Source organism: Taudactylus pleione, unplaced genomic scaffold (assembly GCF_031769625.1).
Source record: "Taudactylus pleione unplaced genomic scaffold, aTauple2 ptg000862l, whole genome shotgun sequence".
Classification (NCBI taxonomy): domain Eukaryota; kingdom Metazoa; phylum Chordata; class Amphibia; order Anura; family Myobatrachidae; genus Taudactylus; species Taudactylus pleione.
In genome coordinates, this window is record NW_028285264.1 from 330,332 (window position 1) to 346,265 (window position 15,934).

General features: G+C 48.6%; 1 protein-coding gene across 1 annotated transcript in view; it reads right to left on the minus strand.

The window, feature by feature from the left end:
- The window catches only part of LOC148474242 (resistin-like), a 204,088-nt gene that overhangs the window by 141,824 nt on the left and 46,330 nt on the right, over positions 1 to 15,934 (minus strand). The gene's annotated exons all lie outside the window — the stretch shown is intronic.

A 15,934-nucleotide genomic window follows, 5' to 3' on the forward strand; every position in this document is an offset into this window, starting at 1 on the left:
CTATCCTGGCAACGTTACTTAGGTATGGGTGAGGGTGGAGTCGAGGATAACTGGTGACAAAGGCGATGGGAGGCTCATCTTTAAGAATAGAGAATTTGTAGTGAAGGATATATGCATGAGAGCGTAATGTCGTCCATAGGCTGGGGGTGGGTGAAGTTCGCCATATTTGGAGTGGGGACAGAATAAGGTGCAAAGTGCAAGCTGAGGTACCAGAGTCAAGAGCAGTAGTAAGTGTGCCACTAAAGAAGGATACAGACTCTTTGGGGCAAGAAAGGATGCAACTGTGCTCTGAAAGGAAGGAAGAAATGTTTGGGCTTATTTCCATGTTTAGTCCGTCAATGGCTTTACATCCTAGTGACCACTATACAATACCTATAGGCATATAAGCAAAACAGTAACTGCCACACCTTACAGAGAGCAATCCAGTGACCACCATACAATACAGAGAACATCCTAGTGACCACAATATATTACATATAGGCAAAACGAGGGAGACAGTGAAGAAGAGGCAATAGCATCAGCAAGGGGATGGATAGGAGGTAAGATAATAGCAATACAGGCAGTGGTATAGCCAGGTAGGAGGGTGCAGGGGGAGTGGCCTAAGATCATAACTGGCTACTGGATGCTGGCGCAGAATGGAGAATGGGCAGATGTCCTATCAATGTTCCCCATGTAACATACTGACAGAGGAAGCCATGCAAATAATTCATGCCATATTAAGGGCATGCGGTGGTCCAACAAAGTACTGAGCTGGGATCTTGTACATTCATGTCCTTTATATTTCAGCTATAATCCAACCTATTACTGAACAAGCAAATCCTTGTTTAAATTACAGACAAATTTAGCTGCTCCCACCAGCATAAATCATTCATCTCCAATACACCAAATACATGGCAGCTCCCATTTATAATACATCGCACCCACCGGTAACAATATCTGGAGAAAACGGTCATTTCCCTGTGGTCATTACTGCACCTTATACATGGCACACGGCAGAGACACCTACGTATTCTCCTGCTGTAGCATTGGCACTAAGCTGTTATGTGTCCTGTATTATTAGCTGCAGGGTACTTGGTACTGTATTGCCTTTCTGCAGGGCTTTGTAGGATATCATTATGTATAGTTTACTGGTGATTTTAGTGTATTTACTGTAGCTCAATGTTTTGTTATCTGTGTTTGGCAATATATGCCCGTATTCAATTAGCGGCGAAAAGTCGGAATCCTTGGAAAAGTATCGTGGATGACATTTCGCTAGGCGGAAACTTATCTCTGTAATTAATTCTTAACACTTTTCATGTCCGCGGAAACTTAGGGCCTGATTCAGAGCCGGACGCTCTGAACGAGTGCCCGCTCTGAATCAGGGCGTTTTGGGGTTTTTTTTGGAGCGTCTTCCTGGACGCTCGCATAGCTGTGGGTTACCACCCACAGCTTTGCGAGCGTCCATGATAATGGTCGCGATGGTCAAGACCATCGCGACCATCGGGCTTGCTACGAGACCCTGCGGTAGGGTCTCGGTGACCGCAAGCCCTGGAGTGATTTTGGCTCTATCAGAGCCAAAATCACTCCCACTGACATCACTAGTGATGTCAGTGGGGCCGGACCCAGACGGTAGGCGTTCCATGGGAACTGACAGGCGAAACTTTATTACGGACACTAAACTAATTGAATATGGGCCATAGTCTTATCAAAAATAAAATAAAATGCATAAAATGTTTGGAGCGATAGCTGAATATATTCTCTTTCTCTGTATTAGAAAAGCTCTTTGCTGCTGTATTTATTTATTGTAATGAGCAGAGAGTTATAGTGCTGGGAACTCCTGACTGCAGTAACATTAGCCGACGTTTGTCGGTGTAAGCTACCCCTTGTATTATGTCGGCACTTGTACCGACCCCATACCTATACTGATCACACTCATATCATCACTAAAATGCTGGAGGAGTCTGATGGCACAAAAGAGGCATATGGACTGTTCTGGGGGCACAAAAGGGGTATGTGGGGGTCTGATGGCACAAAAGAGGCATATGGACTGTTCTGGGGGCAAAAAAGGTGTATGTGGGGGTCTGATGAACTAAAGATGCTTATGGATTGTTCTGGGAGCACAAAAGGAGCATGGGCAGTAGTCTGAAGGCATAAAAGGGGCACATGGAGTGGTTTGGGGGCACAAATGGGGCATATGGAGGGTCTGGGGACACAAAAGGGGCACATGCAGGAGTCAGATGGCACATAAGGTTCATGTGGGGGGTCTGATGGGCCATATAAGGGGTACGTGGGAAACGCCTGTGTGTGGAAAGCCTATATTTCCATGTTCGCTCATCATGCCACTGAATACAGGCAGTAGTGAGTAGGGATGTGCGCCGGACCATTTTTGCCGGATTTGGATTTGGTTCTAATTCGTCGTCCGGCTTTGGATTTGGATTTGGATTTGCCAAACTGCGGTGACTGGCTTTGGATTTGGATTTGGATTTGGATTTTTTTACAAAAATTGACAAAAAAAGCTAAAATCACATAAATTGGTCTTTTTTTTCTTCCTAGAGTATTATTAACCTCAATAACATTAATTTCCAGTCAATTTAGACCATATCACAGCTTATAATATTGTTTTCAACATTATTGGCAAAGGTTGCAGTGAGCTGACTGGTTACTAAGCGACAAAGCAGCGGCACAACGACACAGACACCACAGTATAAAGCACATCTATGACACATTGCCACACAGCAGTGGCAGAAATGAAAAGTAGGGCACCCACCCAGTGGGGTACGGCCAGCAGAGTCACAGTACTTGTTTACAAAGTGTGCTATGTCCCTAGGAGTCACAGTGCACAATCTTATTAGCATTACACCGCACATAGGGCCTGATTCACATTACACCATAAAGTAGTGTCTCTTATTTATGTTACGACACACAGTAGTGCCCCTTTTACACAATGCCCACAGTAGTGACCCTTTTACACAATGCCCACAGTAGCGGTGTCCCTTACACAATGTCCCCCAGCAGTGGTGCCCCCTATGCAGTCCCCTTAGTAGTACAGTCCACTATGCAGTGCCCCCAGTTGAATGCTCCCCAGTAGTATGCCCCCCATTAGCAGGCCCCCCCAGTAGTATGTCCCCCATTAGCAGGCCCCCCCCAGTAGTATGCCCCCCCAGTAGTATGGCTCCCCCAGTAGTAGGCTGCCCCAGTAGCAGGCCCCCCCAGTAGTAGGCTGCTCCAGTAGTAGCCCCCCCTGTAGTATGGCCCCCCCCTGTAGTATGGCCCCCCCTGTAGTAGGCCCCCCCAGTAGTATGGCCCCCCCCAGTAGCAGGCCCCTCAGTAGTATGGCCCCCCCAGTAGCAGACCCCCCCCAGTAGTATAGCCCCCCCCAGTAGCAGGCCCCTCTGTAGTATGGCCCCCCCAGTAGTATAGCCCTGCCCAGTAGCAGACCCCCCCCAGTAGTGCAGACCCCCCCAGTAGTATAGCCCCCCCCAGTAGCAGGCCCCTCTGTAGTATGGCCCCCCAATAGTGCAGATCCCCCCCAGTAGTATGGCCCCCCCAGTAGCAGACCCCCCCCCAGTAGTATAGCCCCCCCCAGTAGCAGGCCCCTCTGTAGTATGGCCCCCCCAGTAGTATTGCCTCCCCCAGTAGCAGACCCCCCCCAGTAGTGCAGACCCCCCCCAGTAGTATAGCCCCCCCCAGTAGCAGGCCCCTCTGTAGTATGGCCCCCCAAGTAGTATAGCCCCCCCCAGTAGCGCCCCCGGACCTTTGACAAGTAAAAAAATAAAAAAAATAAAACTTACCTGATGCCCCGCTCCCGCGCCGTCCGCTCTGTCACACGCTGAGGAGGGAGCCGGAAGATGGAGCTCATGTGTGAGCTCCAGCCGGCTCCCTCCGTGCAGCAGCCAATGAGAGTCTGTGTGACTCTCATTGGCTGCTGTAACAAACACACAGCTGCCGCTGGCGGCTGTGTGTCTGTGTCTGTGTAGGGCAGAGCGCTATCACTGCGCTCTGCCCTACACGCGAGGAGACCTGATGTCGGATTCTCTAGTGAGAATCCGACATCAGGCGGCCGCCGTTCGGCCCCGAACGGGGATCCGAGTCAGGCGGTGAACACCCGAACCGGACTCGGATCCCCAATGTTCGGAGCGGTTCGGATTCCACAGAATCCGAACCGCTCATCTCTAGTAGTGAGTACAGGCAGTAGTGAGTACAGGCAGTAGTGAGTACCCGCAGTACAGGCAGTAGTGAGTATGGGCAGTAGTGAGTACAGGCAGTAGTGAGTACCCGCAGTACCGGCAGTAGTGAGTATGGGCAGTAGTGAGTACAGGCAGTAGTGAGTACCCGCAGTACAGGCAGTAGTGAGTACCGGCAGTAGTGAGTATGGGCAGTAGTGAGTACAGGCAGTAGTGAGTACAGGCAGTAGTGAGTACCCGCAGTACAGGCAGTAGTGAGTACCGGCAGTAGTGAGTATGGGCAGTAGTGAGTACGGGCAGTAGTGAGCACCGGCAGTAGACAGTACAGGAAGTAGAGAGTACAGACAGTAGAGAGTACAGGTAGTAGAGAGTATGGGCAGTAGAGAGTACAGGCATTAGTGAGTACCGGCAGTGGTGAGTACGGGCAGTAGTGAGTATGGGCAGTAGTGAGTATGGGCAGTAGTGAGTATGGGCAGTAGTGAGTACAGGCAGTAGAGATTACAAACATTAGTGAGTACAGGCAGTAGTGAGTACCTTGCAGTAGTGAGTACGGGCAGTAGTGAGTACGGGCAGTAGTGAGTACTGGCAGTAGTGAGTACGGGCAGTAGTGAGTACCGGCAGAAGTGAGTACCAGCAGTAGTGAGTACCGGCAGTAGTAACTCAGTGAGTGTGATAGTGACAATGTGATAAAACATCAGCACAGTAATACAGTGCCGGAGCAATAATGTGACAATTACACTCCAGCACCAGGAATGAAGTCAGTGGAGAGATGTTAAGGATACAATAGATAGATGCGCAGTAGTGACCGGAGGAGTCATTGGTAAATAAGAACGTTAATGAGAGACTGTAAAAGTTATAGTAAATATTGGTGAGACATGAACATGAGCGAATGCAGGAGGGTGTGAGAGTCTGAGGTAAGAAGGACATGTACTGTAGGAGGGTGTCAGAGCCTGAGGTAAGTAGCACATGTACTGTAGGAGGGTGTCAGAGCCTGAGGTAAGTAGCACATGTACTGTAGGAGGGTGTCAGAGCCTGAGGTAAGTAGCACATGTACTGTAGGAGGGTGTCAGAGCCTGAGGTAAGTGGGACATGTACTGTAGAAGGGTATCAGAGCCTGAGGTTAGTAGCACATGTACTGTAGGAGGGTGTCAGAGCCTGAGGTAAGTAGGACATGTACTGTAGGATTGTGTCAGAGCCTGAGGTAAGTAGGACATGTACTGTAGGTGGATGTCAGAGCCTGAGGTAAGTAGCACATGTACTGTAGGAGGATGTCAGAGCCTGAGGTAAGTAGGACATGTACTGTAGGAGGGTGTCAGAGCCAGAGGTAAGTAGCACATGTACTGTAGGAGGGTGTCAGAGCCTGAGGTAAGTAGCACATGTACTGTAGGAGGGTGTCAGAGCCTGAGGTAAGTAGCACATGTACTGTAGGAGGGTGTCAGAGCCTGAGGTAAGTGGGACATGTACTGTAGAAGGGTATCAGAGCCTGAGGTTAGTAGCACATGTACTGTAGGAGGGTGTCAGAGCCTGAGGTAAGTAGGACATGTACTGTAGGATTGTGTCAGAGCCTGAGGTAAGTAGGACATGTACTGTAGGTGGATGTCAGAGCCTGAGGTAAGTAGCACATGTACTGTAGGAGGATGTCAGAGCCTGAGGTAAGTAGGACATGTACTGTAGGAGGGTGTCAGAGCCTGAGGTAAGTAGCACATGTACTGTAGGAGGGTGTCAGAGCCTGAGGTAAGTAGCACATGTACTGTAGGAGGGTGTCAGAGCCTGAGGTAAGTAGGACATGTACTGTAGGAGGGTGTCAGAGCCTGAGGTAAGTGGGACATGTACTGTAGAAGGGTATCAGAGCCTGAGGTTAGTAGCACATGTACTGTAGGAGGGTGTCAGAGCCTGAGGTAAGTAGGACATGTACTGTAGGATTGTGTCAGAGTCTGAGGTAAGTAGGACATGTACTGTAGGTGGATGTCAGAGCCTGAGGTAAGTAGCACATGCACTGTAGGAGGATGTCAGAGCCTGAGGTAAGTGGGACATGTACTGTATGAGGGTGTCAGAGCCTGAGGTAAGTAGGACATGTACTGTAAGAGGATGTCAGAGCCTGAGGTAAGTAGCACATGTACTGTAGGAGGGTGTCAGAGCCTGAGGTAAGTAGCACATGTACTGTAGGAGGGTGTCAGAGCCTGAGGTAAGTAGCACATGTACTGTAGGAGGGTGTCAGAGTCTGAGGTATGTAGCACATGTACTGGAGGGTGTCAGAGCCTGAGGTAAGTAGCACATGTACTGTAGGAGGGTGTCAGAGCCTCAGGTAAGTAGGACATGTACTGTAGGAGGGTGTCAGAGCCAGAGGTAAATAGCACATGTACTGTAGGATGGCGTGAGAGGTAAGTAGGACATGTACTGTAGGAGGGTGTCAGAGCCAGAGGTAAGTAGGACATTTACTGTAAGATTGTGTCAGAGCCTGAGGTAAGTAGGACATGTACTGTAGGAGGATGTCAGAGCCTGAGGTAAGTAGGACACGTACTGTAGGAGGATGTCAGAGCCTGAGTCAAGTGGGACATGTACTGTAGGAGGGTGTCAGAGCCTGAGGTAAGTAGCACATGTACTGTAGGAGGGTGTCAGAGCCTGAGGTAAGTAGCACATGTACTGTAGGAGGGTGTGATAAGTAAGTAACACATGTACTGTAGGAGGGTGTGAAAGGTAAGTAACACATGTACTGTAGGAGGGTGTGAGGGGTAAGTAGCACATGTACTGGTGGAGGGTGTGAGAGGTAAGTAGCACACGTACTGTAGGAGGGTGTCAGAGTCTGAGGTAAGTAGGACATGTACTGTAGAAGGGTGTGAGAAGTAAGTAGCACATGTACTGTAGGAGGGTGTGAGAAGTAAATAGCACATGTACTGTAGGAGGGTGCAAGAGGTAAGTAGCACATGTACTGTATGAGGGGGTGAGAGCCTGAGGTAAGTAGCACATGTACTGTAGGAGGGTGTCAGAGCCTGAGGTAAGTAGCACATGTACTGTAGGAGGGTGTCAGAGCCTGAGGTAAGTGGGACATGTACTGTAGAAGGGTATCAGAGCCTGAGGTTAGTAGCACATGTACTGTAGGAGGGTGTCAGAGCCTGAGGTAAGTAGGACATGTACTGTAGGATTGTGTCAGAGCCTGAGGTAAGTAGGACATGTACTGTAGGTGGATGTCAGAGCCTGAGGTAAGTAGCACATGTACTGTAGGAGGATGTCAGAGCCTGAGGTAAGTAGGACATGTACTGTAGGACGGTGTCAGAGCCTGAGGTAAGTAGCACATGTACTGTAGGAGGGTGTCAGAGCCTGAGGTAAGTAGCACATGTACTGTAGGAGGGTGTCAGAGCCTGAGGTAAGTAGGACATGTACTGTAGGAGGGTGTCAGAGCCTGAGGTAAGTGGGACATGTACTGTAGAAGGGTATCAGAGCCTGAGGTTAGTAGCACATGTACTGTAGGAGGGTGTCAGAGCCTGAGGTAAGTAGGACATGTACTGTAGGATTGTGTCAGAGTCTGAGGTAAGTAGGACATGTACTGTAGGTGGATGTCAGAGCCTGAGGTAAGTAGCACATGTACTGTAGGAGGATGTCAGAGCCTGAGGTAAGTGGGACATGTACTGTATGAGGGTGTCAGAGCCTGAGGTAAGTAGGACATGTACTGTAAGAGGATGTCAGAGCCTGAGGTAAGTAGCACATGTACTGTAGGAGGGTGTCAGAGCCTGAGGTAAGTAGCACATGTACTGTAGGAGGGTGTCAGAGCCTGAGGTAAGTAGCACATGTACTGTAGGAGGGTGTCAGAGTCTGAGGTATGTAGCACATGTACTGGAGGGTGTCAGAGCCTGAGGTAAGTAGCACATGTACTGTAGGAGGGTGTCAGAGCCTCAGGTAAGTAGGACATGTACTGTAGGAGGGTGTCAGAGCCAGAGGTAAATAGCACATGTACTGTAGGATGGCATGAGAGGTAAGTAGGACATGTACTGTAGGAGGGTGTCAGAGCCAGAGGTAAGTAGGACATTTACTGTAAGATTGTGTCAGAGCCTGAGGTAAGTAGGACATGTACTGTAGGAGGATGTCAGAGCCTGAGGTAAGTAGGACATGTACTGTAGGAGGATGTCAGAGCCTGAGTCAAGTGGGACATGTACTGTAGGAGGGTGTCAGAGGCTGAGGTAAGTAGCACATGTACTGTAGGAGGGTGTCAGAGCCTGAGGTAAGTAGCACATGTACTGTAGGAGGGTGTGATAAGTAAGTAACACATGTACTGTAGGAGGGTGTGAGAGGTAAGTAACACATGTACTGTAGGAGGGTGTGAGGGGTAAGTAGCACATGTACTGGCGGAGGGTGTGAGAGGTAAGTAGCACACGTACTGTAGGAGGGTGTCAGAGTCTGAGGTAAGTAGGACATGTACTGTAGAAGGGTGTGAGAAGTAAGTAGCACATGTACTGTAGGAGGGTGTGAGAAGTAAATAGCACATGTACTGTAGGAGGGTGCAAGAGGTAAGTAGCACATGTACTGTATGAGGGGGTGAGAGGTAAGTAGCACATGTACTGTAGGAGGGTGTCAGAGTCTGAGGGAAGTAGGACATGTACTGTATGATGGTGTGAGAGGTTAGTAGCACATGTACTGTAGGAGGGCGTGAGAGGTTAGTAGCACATGTACTGTAGGAGGGTGTCAGAGTCTGAGGGAAGTAGCACATGTACTGTAGGAGGATGTGAGAGCCTAAGGTAAGTAGCACATGTACTGTAGAAGGGTGTCAGAGCCTGAGGTGAGTAGCACATGTACTGTAGGATGGTGTGAGAGGTAAGTAGGACATATACTGTAGGATGTTGTCAGAGCCTGAGGTAAGTAACACATGTACTGTAGGATTGAGTGAGAACCTGAGGTAAGTAGCACAAGTATTGTAGGAGGGGGTCAAAGCCTGAGATAAGTAGCACATGTACTGTAGGAGGGGGTAATAGCCTCAGGTAAGTAGCACATGTACTGTAGGAGTGTGTCAGAGTCTGAGGTAAGAAGCACATGTACTGTAGGAGTGTGTCAGAGCCTGAGGTAAGTAGGACATGTACTGTAGGAATTTGTCAGAGCCTGAGGTAAGAAGCACATGTACTGTAGGAAGGTGTCAGATCATGAGGTAAGTAGCACATATACTGTAGGAGGGTGTCAGAGCCTGAGGTAAGTAGTACATGTACTGTAGGAAGTTGTCAGAGCTTGAGGTAAGTAGCACATGTACTGTAGGAGGGTGTCAGAGCCGGAGGTATGTAGTACATGTACTATAGGAGGATGTCAGAAACTGAGGTAAGTAGCACATGTACTGTAGAAGGGTGTCAGAGCTTGAGATAAGTAGGACATGTACTGTAGGAGGGTGTCAGAGCCTGAGGTAAGTAGGACATGTCCTGTCGAAGGGTGTCAGAGCCTGAGGTAAGTAGGACATATTCTGTAGGAGGGTGTCAGAGCCTGAGGTAAGTAGCACATGTACTGTAGAAGGGTGTCAGAGCCTGAGATAAGTAGGACATGTACTGTAGGGGTGTTTTAGACCTGAGGTAAGTAGCACATGTACTGTTGAAGTGTGTCAGTGCCTGAGGTAAGGAGGACATGTACTTTAGGAGGATGTCAGAGCCTGAGGTAAGTAGGACATGTACTGTAGGAGGATGTGAGAGCCTGAGGTAAGTAGGACATGTACTGTAGAACGGTGTCAGAGCCTGAGGTAAGTAGGACATGTTCTGTAGGAGGGTGTCAGAGCCCGAGGTAAGTAGCACATGTACTGTAGAAGCATGTCAAAGCCTGAGATAAGTAGGACATGTACTGTAATAAGGTGTCAGAGCATGAGGTAAGTAGCACATGTACTGTAGAAGGGTGTCAGAGCCTGAGGTGAGTAGCACATGTACTGTAGGATGGTGTGAGAGGTAAGTAGGACATATACTGTAGGATGTTGTCAGAGCCTGAGGTAAGTAACACATGTACTGTAGGATTGAGTGAGAGCCTGAGGTAAGTAGCACAAGTATTGTAGGAGGGGGTCAAAGCCTGAGATAAGTAGCACATGTACTGTAGGAGGGGGTAATAGCCTCAGGTAAGTAGCACATGTACTGTAGGAGTGTGTCAGAGTCTGAGGTAAGAAGCACATGTACTGTAGGAGTGTGTCAGAGCCTGAGGTAAGTAGGACATGTACTGTAGGAATTTGTCAGAGCCTGAGGTAAGAAGCACATGTACTGTAGGAAGGTGTCAGATCATGAGGTAAGTAGCACATATACTGTAGGAGGGTGTCAGAGCCTGAGGTAAGTAGTACATGTACTGTAGGAAGTTGTCAGAGCTTGAGGTAAGTAGCACATGTACTGTAGGAGGGTGTCAGAGCCGGAGGTATGTAGTACATGTACTATAGGAGGATGTCAGAAACTGAGGTAAGTAGCACATGTACTGTAGAAGGGTGTCAGAGCTTGAGATAAGTAGGACATGTACTGTAGGAGGGTGTCAGAGCCTGAGGTAAGTAGGACATGTCCTGTCGAAGGGTGTCAGAGCCTGAGGTAAGTAGGACATATTCTGTAGGAGGGTGTCAGAGCCTGAGGTAAGTAGCACATGTACTGTAGAAGGGTGTCAGAGCCTGAGATAAGTAGGACATGTACTGTAGGGGTGTTTTAGACCTGAGGTAAGTAGCACATGTACTGTTGAAGTGTGTCAGTGCCTGAGGTAAGGAGGACATGTACTTTAGGAGGATGTCAGAGCCTGAGGTAAGTAGGACATGTACTGTAGGAGGATGTGAGAGCCTGAGGTAAGTAGGACATGTACTGTAGAACGGTGTCAGAGCCTGAGGTAAGTAGGACATGTTCTGTAGGAGGGTGTCAGAGCCCGAGGTAAGTAGCACATGTACTGTAGAAGCATGTCAAAGCCTGAGATAAGTAGGACATGTACTGTAATAAGGTGTCAGAGCATGAGGTAAGTAGCACATGTACTGTAGGAGGGTGACAGAGCCAGAGGTAAGAGGGACATGTACTGTAGGTGGGTGTGAGAGTCTGAGGTAAGTAGCCCATGTACTGTTGGAGGGTGTCAGAGCCTGAGGTATATGGGACATGTACTGTAGGTTGGTGTGAGAGTCTGAGTAAGTCGGACATGTACTGTAGGAGGGTGTCAGAGCCTGAGGTAAGTAGGACATGTACTGTAGGAGGATGTCAGAGCCAGAGGTAAGTAGGATATGTACTTTAGGAGGGTATGAGAGGTAAGTAGGACATGTACTGTAGGAGAGTGTGAGAGCCTGAGGTGAGTAGGACATGTATTGTAGGAGGGTGTCAGAGCCTGAGGTAAGTAGCACATGTACTGTAGGAGGATTTGAGAGCCTGAGGTGAGTAGGACATGTACTGTTGAATTGTGTCAGTGCCTGAGGTAAGGAGGACATGTACTTTAGGAGGATGTCAGAGCCTGAGGTAAGTAGGACATGTACTGTAGGAGGATGTGAGAGCCTGAGGTAAGCAGCACATGTACTGTAGGAGGGTGTCAGAGCCTGAGGTAAGTAGCACATGTACTGTATGAGGGTGTCAGAGCCTGAGGTAAGTAGCACATGAACTGTAGGAGGGTGTCAGAGCCTGAGGTAAGTAGCACATGTACTGTAGGAGGGTGTCAGAGCCAGATGTAAGTAGCAAATGTACTGTAGGTGGTTGTCAGAGCCTGATGTAAGTAGGACATGTACTGTAGGTGGATCTCAGAGCCTGAGGTAAGTAACACATGTACTGTAGGACGGTTTCAGAGCCTGAGGAAAGTAGCACATGTACTGTAGGAGGTTGTAAGAGCCTGAGTTAAGTAGGACATGTACTGTAGGAGGGTGTCAGATCCTGAGGTAAGTAGGACATGTACTGTAGGATGGTGTCAAAGCCTGAGGTAAGTAGCACATGTACTGTAGGAGGGTGTCAAAGCCTGAGGTAAGTGGCACATGTACTGTAGGAGGGTGTCAGAGCCTGTGGTAAGTAGCACATGTACTGTAGGAGGGGGTCAGAGATTGAGGTAAGAAGGACATGTACAGTTGGAAGGTGTCAGAGCCTGATGTAAGTAGCACATGTACTGTAGGAAGGTATCAGAGCCTGAGGTAAGAAGCACAAATACTGTAGGAAGGTGTCAGAGCCTCAGGTAAGTTGCACATGTGCTGTAGGAGGGTGTCAAAGCCTGAGGTAAGTAGCACATGTACTGTAGGAGGATATCAGAGCCTGAGGTAAGAAGCACAAATACTGTAGGAAGGTGTCAGAGCCTCAGGTAAGTAGCACATGTGCTGTAGGAGATTGTCAAAGCCTGAGGTAAGTAGCACATGTACTGTAGGAGGGTGTCAAAGCCTGAGGTAAGTGGCACATGTACTGAAGGAGGGTGTCAGAGCCTGAGGTAAGTAGCACATGTACTGTAGGAGGGTGTCAAAGCCTGAGGTAAGTGGCACATGTACTGTAGGAGGGTGTCAGAGCCTGTGGTAAGTAGCACATGTACTGTAGGAAGGTGTCAGAGCCTCAAGTAAGTAGCACATGTGCTGTAGGAGGGTGTCAAAGCCTGAGGTAAGTAGCACATGTACTGTAGGAGGGTATCAGAGCCTGAGGTAAGAAGCACAAATACTGTAGGAAGGTGTCAGAGCCTCAGGTAAGTAGCACATGTGCTGTAGGAGGGTGTCAAAGCCTGAGGTAAGTAGCACATGTACTGTAGGAGGGTGTCAAAGCCTGAGGTAAGTGGCACATGTACTGAAGGAGGGTGTCAGAGCCTGAGGTAAGTAGCACATGTACTGTAGGAGGGTGTCATAGATTGAGATAAGTAGGACATGTACAGTTGGAAGGTGTCAGAGCCTGAGGTAAGTAGCACATGCACTGTAGGAGGGCGTGAGTGCCTGAGATATGTAGCACTTGTACTGTAGGAAGGTGTCAGAGCCTGAGGTGAAAAGCACATGTACTGTAGGAAGGTGTCAGAGCCTGAGGTAAGTAGCACATGTACTATTGGAGGGTGTCAGATCCTGAGGTAAGTAGCACATGTACTGTAGGAGGGTGTCAGAGCCTGAGGTAAGTAGGACATGTACTGTAGGATTGTGTCAAAGCCTGAGGTAAGGAGGACATGTACTGTAGGAGGATGTCAGAGCCTGAGGTAAGTAGCACATGTACTGTAGGAGGATGTAAGAGCCTGAGGTAAGAGGGACATGTACTGTATGAGGGTGTCAGAGCCTGAGGTAAGTAGGACGTGTACTGTAAGAGGATGTCAGAGCCTGAGGTAAGTAGCACATGTTCTGTAGGAGGGTGTCAGAGCCTGACGTAAGTAGCACATGTACTGTTGGAGGGTATCAGAGCCTGAGGTAAGTAGCACATGTACTGTAAGAGGGTGTCAGAGCCTGAGGTAAGTAGAACATGTACTGTAGGAGGGTGTCAGAGTCTGAGGTATGTAGCACATGTACTGGAGTGTGTCAGAGCCTGAGGTAAGTAGCACATGTACTGTAGGAGGGTGTCAGAGCCTCAGGGAAGTAGGACATGTACTGTAGAAGGGTGTCAGAGTCTTAGTTAAGTAGGACATGTAATGTAGGAGGGTGTCAGAGCCTGAGGTAAATAGCACATGTACTGTAGGATGGCGTGAGAGGTAAGTAGGACATGTACTGTGGGAGGGAATCAGAGCCTGAGATAAGTAGCACAAGTACTGTAGGAAGGTGTTAGATCCAGAGGTAAGTAGCAGATGTACTGTAGGAGGGTGTCAGAGCCTGAGGTAAGTAGCACATGTGCTGTAGGAGGGAGTCAGAGCCTGAGGTAAGTAGGACATTTACTGTAAGATTGTGTCAGAGCCTGAGGTAAGTAGGACATGTACTGTAGGAGGATGTCAGAGCCTGAGGTAAGTAGGACACGTACTGTAGGAGGATGTCAGAGCCTGAGGTAAGTAGCACATGTACTGTAGGAGGGTGTCAGAGCCTGAGGTAAGTAGCACATGTACTGTAGGAGGGTGTGATAAGTAAGTAACACATGTACTGTAGGAGGGTGTGAGAGGTAAGTAGCACATGCACTGTAGGAGGCTGTCAGAGTCTGAGGTAAGAAGTACATGTACTGTAGGAGGGTGTGAGGGGTAAGTAGCACATGTACTGTAGGAGGGTGCGAGAGGTAAGTAGCACATGTACTGTAGGAGGGCGTGAGAGGTTAGTAGCACATGTACTGTAGGAGGGTGTCAGAGTCTGAGGGAAGTAGGACATGTACTGTATGATGGTATGAGAGGTAAGTAGCACATGTACTGTAGGAGGATATGAGAGCCTAAGGTAAGTAGCACATGTACTGTAGGAGGGTGTCAGAGGCTTAGGTGAGTAGCACATGTACTGTAGGATGGTGTGAGAGGTAAGTAGGACATGTACTGTAGGAGGTTGTCAGAGCCTGAGGTAAGTAGCACATGTACTGTAGGATTGAGTGAGAGCCTGAGGTAAGTAGTACAGTTATTGTAGGAGGGGGTCAGAGCCTGAGATAAGTAGCACATGTACTGTAGGAGGGGGTAATAGCCTCAGGAAAGTAGCACATGTACTGTAGGAGTGAGTCAGAGTCTGAGGTAAGTAGCACATGTACTATAGGAGTGTGTCAGAGTCTGAGGAAAGTAGGACATGTACTGTAGGAGGGTGTCAGAGTCTGAGGTAAGTAGCATATGTACTATAGAAGGGTGTCAGAGCCTGAGGTAAGTAGGACATCATGTACTGTAGGAATATGTCAGAGCCTGAGGTAAGAAGCACATGTACTGTAGGAAGGTGTCAGATCATTAGGTAAGTAGCACATATATTGTAGGAGGGTGTCAGAGCCTGAGGTAAGTAGTACATGTACTGTAGGAAGTTGTCAGAGCTTGAGGTAAGTAGCACATGTACTGTAGAAGGGTGTCAGAGCCTGAGGTATGTAGTACATGTACTATAGGAGGGTGTCAGAAACTGAGGTAAGTAGGACATGTACTGTAGAAGGGTGTCAGAGCCTGAGGTAAGTAGGACATGTACTGTAGGAGGGTGTCAGAGCCTGAGGTAAGTAGCACATGTACTGTAGAAGGGTGTCAGCGCCTGAGATAAGTAGGTCATGTACTATAGGGGTGTTTTAGACCAGAGGTAAGTAGCACTTGTACTGTAGAAGGGTGTCAGAGCTTGAGATAAGTAGGACATGTACTGTAGGAGGGTGTCAGAGCCTGAGGTAAGTAGGACATGTACTGTAGAAGGGTGTCAGAGCCTGAGGTAAGTAGGACATGTTCTGTAGGAGGGTGTCAGAGCCCGAGGTAAGTAGCACATGTACTGTAGAAGGGTGTCAAAGCCTGAGATAAGTAGGACATGTACTGTAATAAGGTGTCAGAGCCTGAGGTAAGTAGCACATGTACTGTAGATGGGTGTCAGAGCCTGAGTTAAGTAGCACATGTACTGTAGGAGGGTGACAGAGCCTGAGGTAAGTGGGACATGTACTGTAGGAGGGTGTGAGAGTCTGAGGTAAGTAGCCCATGTACTGTTGGAGGGTGTGAGAGCCTGAGGTATATGGGACATGTACTGTAGGATGGTGTGAGAGTCTGAGGTAAGTAGGACATGTACTGTAGGAGGGTGTCAGAGCCTGAGGTAAGTAGGACATGTACTGTAGGAGGATGTCAGAGCCAGAGGTAAGTAGGACATTTACTTTAGGAGGGTATGAGAGGTAAGTAGGACATGTACTGTAGGAGAGTGTGAGAGCCTGAGTTGAGTAGGACATGTATTGTAGGAGGGTGTCAGAGCTTGAGGTAAGTAGCACATGTACTGTAGGAGGATCTGAGAGCCTGAGGTGAGTAGGACATGTACTGTTGAA